We start from the raw sequence: 13,591 nt of genomic DNA, 5'->3' as shown, positions 1-13,591 counted from the left end.
ATTCATATAGGTCTAAAGGTAAGACATAACATGTCTCATATAAATGTGTTTTGTTTTTTTTTCTGGGGTGGGTTTATTTAGTTACACAGCAGCCTGGATAAACTAGGATAATTCAGCCATTATTTCTCCTCACGGTGCAAAAGCCAAAGAATTCTTACTTAACAGAAAAAGGCAGAGATAATGGTCAATATGACCTCTCTGTTAAGAGAACTTAGATGATGTCTTGGTTTCTCGCATTAGCTCTCTGAAAGGGGACACATTTTAGTCTCTGTTCTTTTTTAATTTGTGTGTCATTGCATGGAATCAGCTAAACTGATTCCTTATCATTTAAGACACTGACCACAGGAAAGGAAACTGTGCCCCAGATTGTTGGCCTTTATGCTCCTAATTTATTTGGTCTTTAAAAAGCACCCAGAGAACGTGGAAAGAATCATTACAATGTTTGGACTACTTTATTTTTCTTCTCGTAGTACTGTCATAGATATTAGCTACAGAGACAGATTAGATTGAAAGTGCCTTTTCATGTAAGAGCTGGGTTATTCAACTGACATATGTATGAAAAATTCGGACCAAAGAAAGAAACCAGAACTTTCCCCATGGAGTTTCTTTTGATTTGGGATATATTTCCCACTTTAAACTAATAATCCAAACACGTTGATCTTTAAGCACAGACTATAAAAGGCTTTCTATTATGGTCGCATGGCAACACCTCTCACAGCACTTATGATCTTGCTTGCTCTAGAAAAACGTATGAACATTTCATGTTTTTGTGTTTAACCTATTTTGTTTCGCTAGTATTGGCAAGACTGGGATGTTTAGAGTAAACAGCATTTTTTGAAACATAATTCTGTGCAAAATGTGGTATACCTGTAGTGTACGTACTTGCTCTGACTGCATATCCAGTTTTTTTCTCCTTATATAAAGAAAAGCAACCCCCCCACACACATTTACTTCCAACAATACAATTTTTCTTTCATTAAAAATATTGTTCCAGGGATCCTATTCAGGCATAACAACGTATACTATGTGGAACTGACGTCAAATTAAGACAAAATAATGAATGGCCAAAGTGACTAGTATATAAAACATTCAACTATGTTTACCAAAACCTTCGGCAAATACAATGAAAAGATTTAACAAGAACTACCAGGATACCTGGGGTATTTCTGAAATAAATGACATTTAAATTCAGAACAAATTATGAACAACCAGAAACCACATCATTTTGTACTTACTTGTTTACTTTTCTCCTTTGACCGTCTAGTATTTCAAGCGTGCTGTTGTGCAACTTACTTTACAAAAATGTTTAAGGGTGTTATGAACACCTTAAAAGGACCACCAATATTGCTGATCCTGTTCTGAAATTATTACGGAACAGGAGTTAATTCAATCTATAGCAGTGGCCCACCTCTCCATTTATGCTGTCTGTCAAGGCGTCAATTAATGCTTTTTGTTGGAAGACTATTACTTAAATGGGTTCTTTCATAACGTCCGAACAACTGTCCAGCATATTTCCTTTGAGCTGCACTATTGTAGGAACACTTCTGTGTTTTAAATAGATAAATGCAGGACCATCACTGGACTCTGAACAGTCTCAAAGAGGATATGAATGACTGGCATTTGCAAGCTCAGAAAGCAGATACATTGCCTTATTTTCTCTCCGCCCCAACCCTTGTCTTTTCTTTTTACGGGAATTTAAAGTTCTTGAATAGATACCTTAAAACTGAAATTATATGTCAAGAAATTCAATTAAGGAAACAAACTTATTTGGAAATTCCTTTTCTATGTTTCACAGCAGTGCGTCTTTAAAAAGTTCCAATCACCCGCCCCCAAATCCTAACTATGGGTTTGAGCTGAATCTTCTTAGGAGCAATAATTTAAATGATACTTGTAGATTCTCTAGAAAAGTAGTTACTAAGATGAATCCTCTTCTGAGGAGGCACAAGTTGGTACTTTGTAAGGTACAATAAAACTTTTGATGATATAAGACAGAAGGTAGCAATAAACTTAATTTTGACTTTGGTATTATAATACTTGGCAATTCTCTGACATTCCATCTGGGCATCTCAAGGCACTTCTAAAAACAACAATTTGGCTACACAATGTTCCTGTTTTGAGTTAAGGAAGCACCATCATCGACAACATTTTACGAGCAAAGAAACTGACAATCTAAAAGGATTCAACCCCTAAAAGCTGTGGGGCACCCATTCATATGCACGGAACAGGAACACGCACAGAACCACTAGCAAAAAACAGCTCACTCCAGAGAGTGATGAAGCCTTTTCCTGGAGGAGGGCGGGAATTTCACGCAAACTGCATTCTGATTTCCAGGCTTCAGGGAGCTACAGATTTGGGCGTCGGTGGTGCGGCTGTGATGAGGTAGAGGCACGTGCTACCACTGCTATGACACCACTTGGGTTAGAGCCTTCATCTTTTACATGCCAACACAATGCTGTGTTAATCAAGACCAATTCAGTGGTGTTTAGCTGCATTAAAAGGCATTTCCCTGAAGATAAGAAACCACACAGATTTTAGAGTTAATATTTCAGACATTCTAGAAAAGTTTCCATTCTGATTCAGTTTAAGAAGTAATTAGTATTTGAGTCAGGCTTTTCCCGAGTTTTATATACACATTCATACAAATACAGACACCAAGTACCCATTTGCTAGAAAAATACAATGAACACAGCATGTTTGAATCAAAAGTCAGTTACTGTCATCTCATAGAGCAAGATCAAAGAGAGCTAATGTATTAGGCAGCTTCCAGATTTCCTGGAGACAAAGACTTTTTCTGTATAACCTTGTCCTCGTCAGATGGACAGATGCATAACCTTCAGACTGGAGGAGTTCTAAGATTAAATGAATGGGAAAAGATTAAATGAATCACATTTTTGACATTCTTTAACCATCTCCATGCTACATAACCAGTTGGGGTAGTGTAGCTCAGCTACCCAGAGGCATTTTCATCTAACTGGTATTTTGGAAGTTTGCAAAACACTCAAACAAATCCCGTGTTGAGGGCATTCAAGCAAGAAAACATGCAGTCTTTCAGCTTTGGTAGTCTGTTCCAATACATTGCTATAAAGCTGTTAGAATCACTAAGAAAAGAACTGACCCATTACATCAAATATTTTGAGAAGGGAAGCCCTTTTGGTAAGAGCTACAGAAGTCACAGAAAGAGAGTAGTAAGGCTGGAGCACAGGTAATAAGATGAACAGAAAAAAGTTTCAAGAAATATTGCTGTTACTGTTATCATGATTTTGCCTCATTTGAAAGCTGAAATACTTATAAACAAACCTTGTTTCTTAGGCATTTGTAACTGGCTGTAAAAACTCCGAAGTAAAGACTTGGTATATGAACTTTATCATTGCTAGCATTACTTTGGGATATCTTTTTAAGATCTGCCTTCTACCTGTGATAAAAATCATTTAGCCCTTTTCCAAGTGTGCAAAATTAGATGTTTATTGATTTCATATGAATTTCTCCTTTTCCCCTCCCCCACTGTGCTGAACAAAACTCTCTCTGATTTAATTAGCTGCTAAGCTACAAACCTAATTGATTTTCAGAATAAAATTTGAAATGGCTGAGATCTTTTGAGTTGTCTCCAAAGTGCAGTTTATGTGAAAACCAACTCTACAGCTCATGACTGAGTCAAATGAACTGTTCCATCTCCCCCCTCCCCCCACCCCCCGAATGAAACTGTGGGAAATTCCTACAATTATTTCTTACTGAGTTTAGAACTGTGTCCTTTTCTAACACTTTAAATACATGACAAGATTGAATCGGGCAGAGGGTGGAGAAGGTACAAGACACATCAGTGCAAACAGTCTCATCATGAGTTAATCAATGAACAATCTAACCCTCCTCTTCTCTGGCACTACAGAAGTTAAAATAACACACTCATGCAGCACTCTGAGGAACAAACTCTGCCTGCTGCACTCCACTACTCTGTATCACCAGGATATTTGCACAACACATCAGACTGACAGTTTCCAGAATAATACACTTTCACAATACATTCTACAATATTTCCCTTGCTGTGATGGTGTATTATACTACTCCTGCCAAGCCCTTATCTGCAACCTAGGAGGTGCTTTCCCCTGCCAAAATCTAGCAACTTTCAAACAGAGAGGAAAGACGACAATATTGTGTTTTGTTCTTTAGCCTGCTATAACACGAAGAAAAATTAGAATATTTGTGTGCTTCCCATAAAATTATATATATGTGTGTGTGTGCGCGCATGTGTATATCTGTCACTGCTACAGAACGTGATATATTATTTCTAAAAATAGGTCATTGAACAATGAACATTACACTTCAGCCTGCATTGAGTAGATGCAGCTAAACTTTCTCTAGAAATCAAATCCATTGTTTCTTTCCTTCATAAATGCCAATCTACCCTCCAACCTTCTCTGTAGAACAACAAACACTACACAAAATCCCATACAAAACAGCCCATCTGAGTATGTTTGAATTAAGTTGCAGGGATACCTTTCAAATGGTGATCTAATTTTAAGTAGTTAAAGATGCAAACTCTAACGACTAGAAAAAGGTTTTAAATCTCTATCTACTTCCTTCTTCAAAGAATCTTAAATTTTTTTTTACCAGTAAAGTTTTGCACCATTATGCCATGAATTTTCTTTGAAAGACAATTCTGACATTTGCAGTGCTTATTAGTACTGCATTTTCAAATTATCCCCAGTAAATGCTAAAAGAAAAAGGTGGTATCTGTTGTGAGAAGAAATAAAGTATGTCCAGAAATCATGACTAGCGTGCAAGCATTTTTGAGAAATAATGAATACTTCTGGCTTTACATTTTCTGGGGTAAAGAGGGAATAGTAGACAAGCAAACTTTTTCAAGTATCATTGTAAAAATGAACCTGATCCAATTTTCATGAACAATCCATTCTGCAATGACATTTTTCTAAAATATACACTACTTTATATATATACACACACATATTTATATTCCTTATTGATATAATTTTAGAATCTCTTCTAATGATTTATGGAATTTATCTCTGCTGCATCCCTACTAAGTAGAAAAAATTAAAATAGCATCATAGACCCTGCTTGAGCCAGGGTTGGGCTAGATGACCTCCAGAGGCCCCTTCCAACCTCAACCATTCTGTAACGTGCCAGATCCTCTGGCTACTTCTACTGATTGAGGTGTGCCGCATTGCCCCTTTCCTCATCCTCCAGTCTTCATCCTTGAAGAGAAATGTCTCGACTCCTACACAACTCTTCCACACACCTAGATTTTCCTCCACAGGTAGCCTGGACACATAGGCAAAGAGGAGACAATTTTACCCTCCAACAGATCCCCTAATGAGGATGATGGGGGAATGGGCACAGTGAGCTGTGCCACAGAGCCCACCAGCTGCAGCTGGGATGCAGCTGGTGCACACAGACCTGTGAAGAGCCTGCACCCAGGACTGCAAGCTCTGTCTCTGGCTGTCGGCAGGCTACACTGGCTTGCACACCAGCTGAGGACTCCTGCTGATCTGTTGAAGGCTACACACAACATTGAAAGGTTCTATTTTTCCTCTTACTTACAAAAGGATTCCTAAAAAGCTTGCTTTCAGAAAATTGTTTATTCTAATTTGATTGAGGCTTCCAGTTCTCTCAATATCAAAAAAAAAAAAAAAGGGGAAAAGAAAAGCTAGAGTAAGTGATCAAAACAAATGTAGTTTGTCGTAAACATTCAGCTGATACCCATTTTTTCAAATCTTTGCAAACTGCCTTCAGTGCCCAGTGATTTTATCCATCTGTGGAACATTGTTGTCCCTTCTGATTGTGTCAAGACCCACTTCAGTTTAGGTGTCCAGAAAATTTGATCTAAAATTTAATTTATACCATGGAAAAAGGAGTAAAGGAGAGGAAATATGGTCATTGAATGAAAAACTTATCAACCAGCAGTCTGGGTACGGAAAGTATTTTTCTTTTCTAAGCTTACTAGACATCTCTCTGCAGACCTTATGAGTGAACTGGATTGTATTACAATGGTAGGAAGAACTACTATCCTAAGATCAACACATACTTCATCAATGATAGAGGCAGCTCACAGATCTCGATGCACTCAGCAGAGCACAGCTGGAAAACAATTTTCAATTGCTCTTAAAAAAAAAAAAAACCAACCCTTCCCCCAAAACTGTATTTAAGTTTAGTAGTATATATAACTTAATCTTGAAGAAACCAAAGCTGTTTTCAAATTGTGTCCCTGCCCTTTCTTTATCCACTCCACTAGTCAAGGCTAGTAAACACCATACTATACAAAGGAATAGCCAAAAGGTGTTCATTTTGCATGCACAGACATCTCTGTAACGTCTCTGACGGTATTTACCAATACACATAACTGGCATCCTGAATTCTGAAGCATACTGTAGCTGCCACTTTTCTTGTTAACTTTTTGTGTATCTGGAAATGCCTTTCGAGCATCTGTGCATTCTGTTCTCTTCATTAAAAATGTATCTGTATTGCATTCCTCCCCCATCTGCAATTATTTGCTCATTTCCTGCCACCTCATTTTTGACATAGGGGGCCCTACTGTCCAAATGAAATTTTAATGAAGGCTTGAGAACGTGCTTGCATATTGGTGAGTCCCACTGCATTGCTGTGACATGCAAAGAACAAGAGTTGAACACTCATAGTTAGTGGGAAAGTTATTACTTTATAAAAGGAACAAATATTGGTGCACGGTATATGTTCTGTCAGCTCCACTTTGCTCAGTATGTTTGTCACTGCCGCACATGGATTTCTGTGCTGTTTCTTCTTGCTGTCCAATTTGCCTAAGATGACCAGCATACCACATGCCAAGAAAACACCGCATTATTTCTTTAAATCTGTGCCCCCAACCTGCTTACTTCTGCTCACCCTGTCACCACTGCATTACTTTCAATTTAGAAAGACAGCCTTCCAACACATTAAAAAAATAACCTCATTACTTTACGTTATGCAAGTTTAGCCATTCTTATTCAACTTATATTCCGCATTTTTTTAAATCAGTGCAATCCTAGCTTCAAGATCAGAAATCCAACTGACCCATGCTATCTTTGGTATACAAGATAAAGAAGCAAAAGCAAAGTTACAGAAGCAAAAAAGATCTTCAGTTTTTGCCTGTGAGATACTATGTACACCTAAGGGTCACGTAAGTTACTGCATATAATGCCCTCCCGGATCTCTTCTCACTGTGATCTCAACTTTTCATTCCCTTCTTACAAACCCTCCTTTATTTAGTATGATCCATCAGCTTCAGCAAATTAACCACTAACCACACAGCCCACCTTGTCACATTGACCAGGTTAATCCTCAGGACATCAGGTGCAGAAGGGGTTGTTCTCTGGAGAAGCCCAATCACCTGCAATCCTATCATTTAACGTTACAATCCAAGTAGCCTTTTCAGGAGTACTAAATTAAAGCCATGTGGCAAGTTTAGTTCTAGCATTTCTGAATTTTTGAGAGCTTGATCAAGAGTATTTGAGATATTTCAAACACTTCAAAAACCTATACTATGCCAAAAATAGTATGTCAGAACAAAATATAGCTGAGCTGTTTTAGCTACATTTCCTTAAAAGCTAGAATAGAACAGAAAAATGACATGCATCAGCCCAAAAGGGTAGAAGGCTGGCAAAAATGGTATTTTAAACAGGAAGTTCTGAATGGTCTTAATAGGTGATACATCAATTGCACTTCCACTTCCCTTTGTTTCAGAAGTCAGATCTGACAGCGACAATATTTATTTTTTTTTTTAAAGCTACCTTTACTGAAGAAAATATCTTACAAAATGAGAGAATTGTCAAGGATGATGGTAAAAGAAAAACTGGTTTCTTTATTCAAGAGTCTGGTTAAAGACACTCTGGGCAAGTGTTGGAGTACCAGTAGAAATGAACTGCCTATCGTTTTCAGGAGGAAAAAGTTATCTTCTGAAGTTATCTTTTTTCTCATTAAAGTTTCAACTTGTCAATATTCACCATGACAGCAGCTTCAGCAATTTTGTCTGATACCTTGAGTACAGATAAACAGCAAGAGATTAGCCTGCATTCCGTCTGAAAACAGTAGGAGAAAATATATGTTAACTGTAACTGACTTGTGACAGCCCTCTTCTGCTGTGCTCCAAGAGGATAAGCCAATCTATGAATTTCTATTTCTGGGGGATTATGAGTGCATAAAACTTTTCTTTTTTTCCATTTTCTGAATTAAAAGCATTATGCAACACAGCCATATACTTGATATCATGCAATGAAACAAGAAAATTGATGGCAAACCTGAAGAAAATAGCCTACAATGACTGCTTTCATACAGATTAAGGTAAGAAGCAATCACATGATAAATAAACTATTTTAAGGAGGATATTTTAAAGAAACATCATGTTTTTGAACACCCTGCTCTATCAAATGTACATTTCTATTTCCTCAAATATACCATTCAGATCATATTATCTTCAGTTTATCAGTAGTAATAGTAGTTATATTTAAACAATTTCAATATTTAAAAAAAAACTGATTGAGTAACGCTCTTGATATAACAATTAAAATTAACTTAAATTGCGCTAACAACTTTAACAAACTACATTTACTAGGTTTCTGCAATGTATTACATCATCTCTTCACCAAAAAAAAAAACCACACCCTATAATTTGAAGTGTTATCCTGCAGTGGACAAAATGAATTCTGTATATGCCAAAGAAATGAGAGAAAGTAGGATGTGGCAACAGAGAATCAGACTTAACGGAAGGCCCCTGAAACATGCACTCGGTATACTCCACATTAAAAATTTGGACAATTACAAACCCTGCAAATATGTTTGTGGCTTCTAAAAAGGAATTTTCTTGTGATACGGTTTTGTACAGTAGCTGCATTTATGCCTAAGGCATGATATCTATTCTTTAATGTAACCTACCTTTCATTGAGTCCTGTCATAATTTTCAGTGCTTGCAAAATTAGATTCTTCTAATTTTCACTACTTTAATTTTCAATACATATGCAAGGAAGTTACATGAAAGAATATTCTATCTTTGCAAGCCTTTCTTTAACATTTCTTCTCCAGCATTCATAAAAAGTGCAATTTTACTTTACCCAAGAACAAATCTTTTAATAGTCAGGGGACATTTTATGATCCTAGCAGAGTATGCATGTATATTTTCATGTATTCAAAGCTATTAAATGAAATATCTTCTGTAACTCATTCTCTTCTGGCAAAGTTTTAAGAGGGACAAAAAACTGTTGTGAGTGTCTTCAAGGTCACAGGATACTTACTGTTTGTTCTATTTTGCAATATAGGAGCCGAACAGTTGGCAGCAATACTCATTCTCATTTGACATTCCTTTAGAGATGAAATGATGATTTCCAAGGTAAAAACAAACATTTTAGATGTATCTAATGATATCTCATCAAAATTCAAACTTCAGAAATTTAAGATCCTTTTTGTTTTTAGAATTCCTCCATGAACTTTAACCATTTCTGAGATCAAACACTTAATATTTGATCCAGGCAAGGTCAAACTTTGTCTAAGGTTGTCAAAACTAAACTTCAACAAAAATAATTCAGATTCACTCACTCTTTAGTGACTCATAGTCTCTCAGTTAATCCTAGTTCTTTGCCTTGATTTGGCCAAGTTCTTCAGTCTTAAAGCCTAAGCATTTTCAAGGATTTTCACTTCCATTCACTTCAAAACCTCAGTCCTTACCCTAAACCAAAAGGGAGCCAATGTCTTTTGCCATTCCTGCCATGTATGCTCCCTAATCATTTGCTACAGAAAACAACTGCATCTCTGGCAAGACCTTTCCCAGGGAAAATCCAGGCCCCACCAGTAGCTACTGCCTTGTTTCTCCCAAAGCCTTACTTGCGTACAATTGCTTTCAATAACAGTACGTTTCTTCAAGCTGAATTCTATACTAGAGATAATGTTTAATCTACAGGTACAAGATTCAGCATAGCTGTGCAATGGCTTGATCACTTGGGCCAACCTTCTACCAACTCAAACAAGAGAAGCTCATAAACTAAGGGCTGGATGGTCTGTCCAAGACATGCTGGAAGAGCAGGGAGTAGTTGTGATCTGCTGTGAGCTGCTGTTAAACTTGGCATTAAGCAAAAACAAAACTTGAGTGGATGCGTTATAACGTAACTGGAGGAGTGATTTTTTCTTACACACAGGCCTATTTCAGCTAAATTAAGCTTTAAAGGGATTCTCATAGACTTTATGTTCTTCTATATTTTATGCTTTCCTATGCCCTCCGGACTATATTTTAGATTTGCCCCTATGAGAACTAAGTTTTAACCTTGATCTCTGATGGCAGGGAACAACTTTGACCACGGATTTTTGTTGTGTGGCTAAGAGACAGTGGCGCTGTCTCTCAGTAAGTCAGCCAGGATGGCTCCCTATGCAAACAGAAGTCAAGATAGTGCTTGTCCCCTCAGCCTGCACCCCTGAGCCACAGGCACCACTCAGCTTGTGGTGGATTTCTGGTAGGCTTCATGGGGAGGGTGTTCCTTCAGCCTCAACTTAGACTTGCAGCTTGCATCTCCTCTGAGAGGAAAACCTCTAGCAGAGGTCATTTGAATACCAAGAGCAGATCAGCAGCGACAAAATGACAGAAAGAGCAGCAGTGACCTGAGCAGCTAGCCTGGACTCAATTCAATGTTCATATACCTCTTTCGATAGGATCACATAAGCTTCTTACCTGAGCTACTTGGCGTCCTGCTGTCTCACATATGTCTGCACTGGCTGCAAGCTGAACTCTCACTACCATCTAAATGTACCCAATGGCAAGTATTTGATTGATATGACATGTTTACTTTTAGAAAGTAATTCAGTTCAAAGTATATCACCCTGAGATGGGGTAATCATCTACAAAGGAGAGCTAGTAAAATGTCATAGAGTTAGAAAAAAATTGTAGAAAATCAAAGAGGCAGCAAGTCACTCACTAAATATTTATCACCATCACCACCAAAAGCCAAACAAACTTCAAAAAAAAAAAAAAAGTAATCTACACTACCAAAAGGTCATCGCTTCAAGATACATAATCTGTTTATGCTCTACTAGGACAAGTAAACAGTGTGACACTTTAATTATCATCCTTAAACTACTGAAAAGAAGACCTGAACAAACCACACATATCATATCTGGATGATAGTAAGTACAAAATAGAAAATGAGGTGATTATGTGATGGATCCCAAAGATCCCATGAGCATATAATTTAAATAAAAGATACCCAGTAAGTATGCAAGCAATTTATCATTCTTGTTATTAAGTCTGAAGCTGACACAAACATACAACAATCCAAAAATCACACTGTGAACATTTAGTAACTATTAACAATGTTGTTATCGTTGTGATGGTGTAAGAACATAAATGAAGTAAACTGTTTACAGGCAGAAAACGTCTATTCCTTTAGATCATTCAGCATACAGCAGGGAAAAAAAACACAAACCAAAAAAGACCAAACAGATATGCTCTTGGACACGATCTCTTCCTAGTAAACTTAAGTTTTAATAGTAATAATAAGATCAGCGGAACATCAGTCATTTCTTGCAGATTTCACTCTATTAAGTTATTTTTCCCATTTCAGTAACACTAATAATAAAGAAAAAACTTCTGTATCAAATTAAGCTCGACCTATATCATCTTGGCCTGCTCTTATATGTTCGAGATTCATAACTTTAGGCTTCCCTTTTTCAATTCATTGATGTTTACTTATAGCAAAAAAAATTCTATTGGTTTTGGTAGAAATCTATCTAAAAACAGGCAAAACTTTATTACTGTTTATATTTTTCCAAAATAGAAATACTGATTAATGATAAAATGCCTTCAAGAAGGCTTAAGGGACAAGATTATAATGTCTCCAAATAACAAACATCAGAATAAGGTATAATCAAACACATTTCGACTAAAATTAATAAAATTCTGCCTGAGTAATTTATAATGACTTTGTTTATGTTAAGTTTGCTGGAAGTCAGAGAAGTTAGAGAAAGTGAAATAGTAGGTGCTGATAATCTGATGTCTTAACCTTACATTTTTGCAAGGATTTGCTTCAGAGTAGTGCCAGTCCGATCCTCTGGATAGACGGAAGGCAAGAGCAGCCAGAGAGCATGAGTACACTTCTGCACCAGATGCTGCAACTTAGTTTCACCCAAAACTGCATGCTCCAAGGCTGTTCCATGATGCAAACCAAAGCACAGTAAGCAGAAATGAGCGGGAAACACATTTCTCAAGCACTCTTGTGATTTGAACTAAAATGGTAAAGTAGACAAAGCCACTGAAGACCAAAATGTCAATGTGCTACCTTGCCGAGGTGGCACAGAAACACCGTCCAGCTCAACAGTCAGCCTAAACTGACATTTCCTAGGTACTCTCTTTTCCATTCTTTCCTCCTGCATAAAACCTCTCTATAAGAACACTTAATTCAGCCAGGGACTAACTCATTTGTTAATGTAATTTAAGGGACCATTAGGATTGTTCTGGGAGCCTGAAATTATTGTTGGTGCTGGTACAACTCCTTTGATAAAAGATGGGAGTGTGGGCAGTGGAGTTAATCAGCTGCTGGTTAAACAAACCTTATAAATTCCGTACACAACTGAATAGTGTTAAAGAGGTCTGTTTATTCTGCTTTCTTTTCACATTGGTCCATGTCCAAGACATTTTGGTCCCATCTTTTACCTAGTCTTTCTTCTTTCCATCTATTGTAGCAGCTCCAAAACCTTTTTTTTTTTTTTTGTTTGTTAGTTTTGCTAGTTTTTGGTTTCAAAAACATATTACTAGTACTTCCTGCATAAGGTTCTCCTGTTGGTTGCACTGAAGACTTTACTTCTAATCCAAAACTGTTTAGTGGGAAGAGTTTCTTCCCTGAAGCAAGGCTCAGGGAAAGAAGCACCCGGCAAATCAAAACTATAGTGCCTGGTACAGTGTCTTATCTGAGAATATTTTTGAATAGGTAAGATTTTACAGAAACTCATTTGTCATTTATAAAGGGTTAAGAAGACAGTAACCCTTTATTAAGAAAGATTTAATCAAGTTTAAATTATATTTATATAGGTCAACAGATCAATCTATTTATTACCTAAAAACCAAATAGCTAGAAGGTTAGGCTATTTTTACTGTAATAATGCATAGTAATACTACAGAATACCACATTCTACCAATCTGAATTCATATGGTCAAACCACATTCCTGTTGAGAAGTGTTTTTAACAATGAAAACAGAATTTTTTTTCTTTATTTATTCATTTTTATTTATTTTTAAGAATAGCAACACTATCTGGTATAACTTTAATGATATTATGTTACTTTTTCACAGTAGGTTTTTGTTGTTCAAAGCGCTTTCTTTTGAAATATAGCCTACAGAAATTACTCTCGTAGGATTTTTGTTCCTTCATCTTGAGGAATATAAATTTAGATTCTATTACTAATTGCTTCCTCATAATCAAGAAGCTAACATCTGGGGATTTTGTAATCCTCAGGCTGCATTAAACAGAAGGATAGTTCCAATGTAGTTTGTTGAAAGAACAACATAAACCATCGTATGCCTCAGCCCCGAGAAGGAATTCTGGTCCGTTATCAGGCATTCCTCTATCACCTTAACATTAAATAAGGTGCG

The 13,591-nt window shown here is 36.9% G+C and overlaps 1 long non-coding RNA gene across 7 annotated transcripts in view; it reads right to left on the bottom strand.

The window, feature by feature from the left end:
- The window catches only part of LOC104144066 (uncharacterized), a 269,311-nt gene that overhangs the window by 30,042 nt on the left and 225,678 nt on the right, over positions 1-13,591 (bottom strand). The window lies entirely within an intron of this gene.

The sequence above is a fragment of the Struthio camelus genome, chromosome 1, assembly GCF_040807025.1.
Source record: "Struthio camelus isolate bStrCam1 chromosome 1, bStrCam1.hap1, whole genome shotgun sequence".
In the NCBI taxonomy this organism is placed as follows: Eukaryota; Metazoa; Chordata; class Aves; order Struthioniformes; family Struthionidae; genus Struthio; species Struthio camelus.
This window is presented reverse-complemented; position numbering and strand designations above follow the sequence as displayed.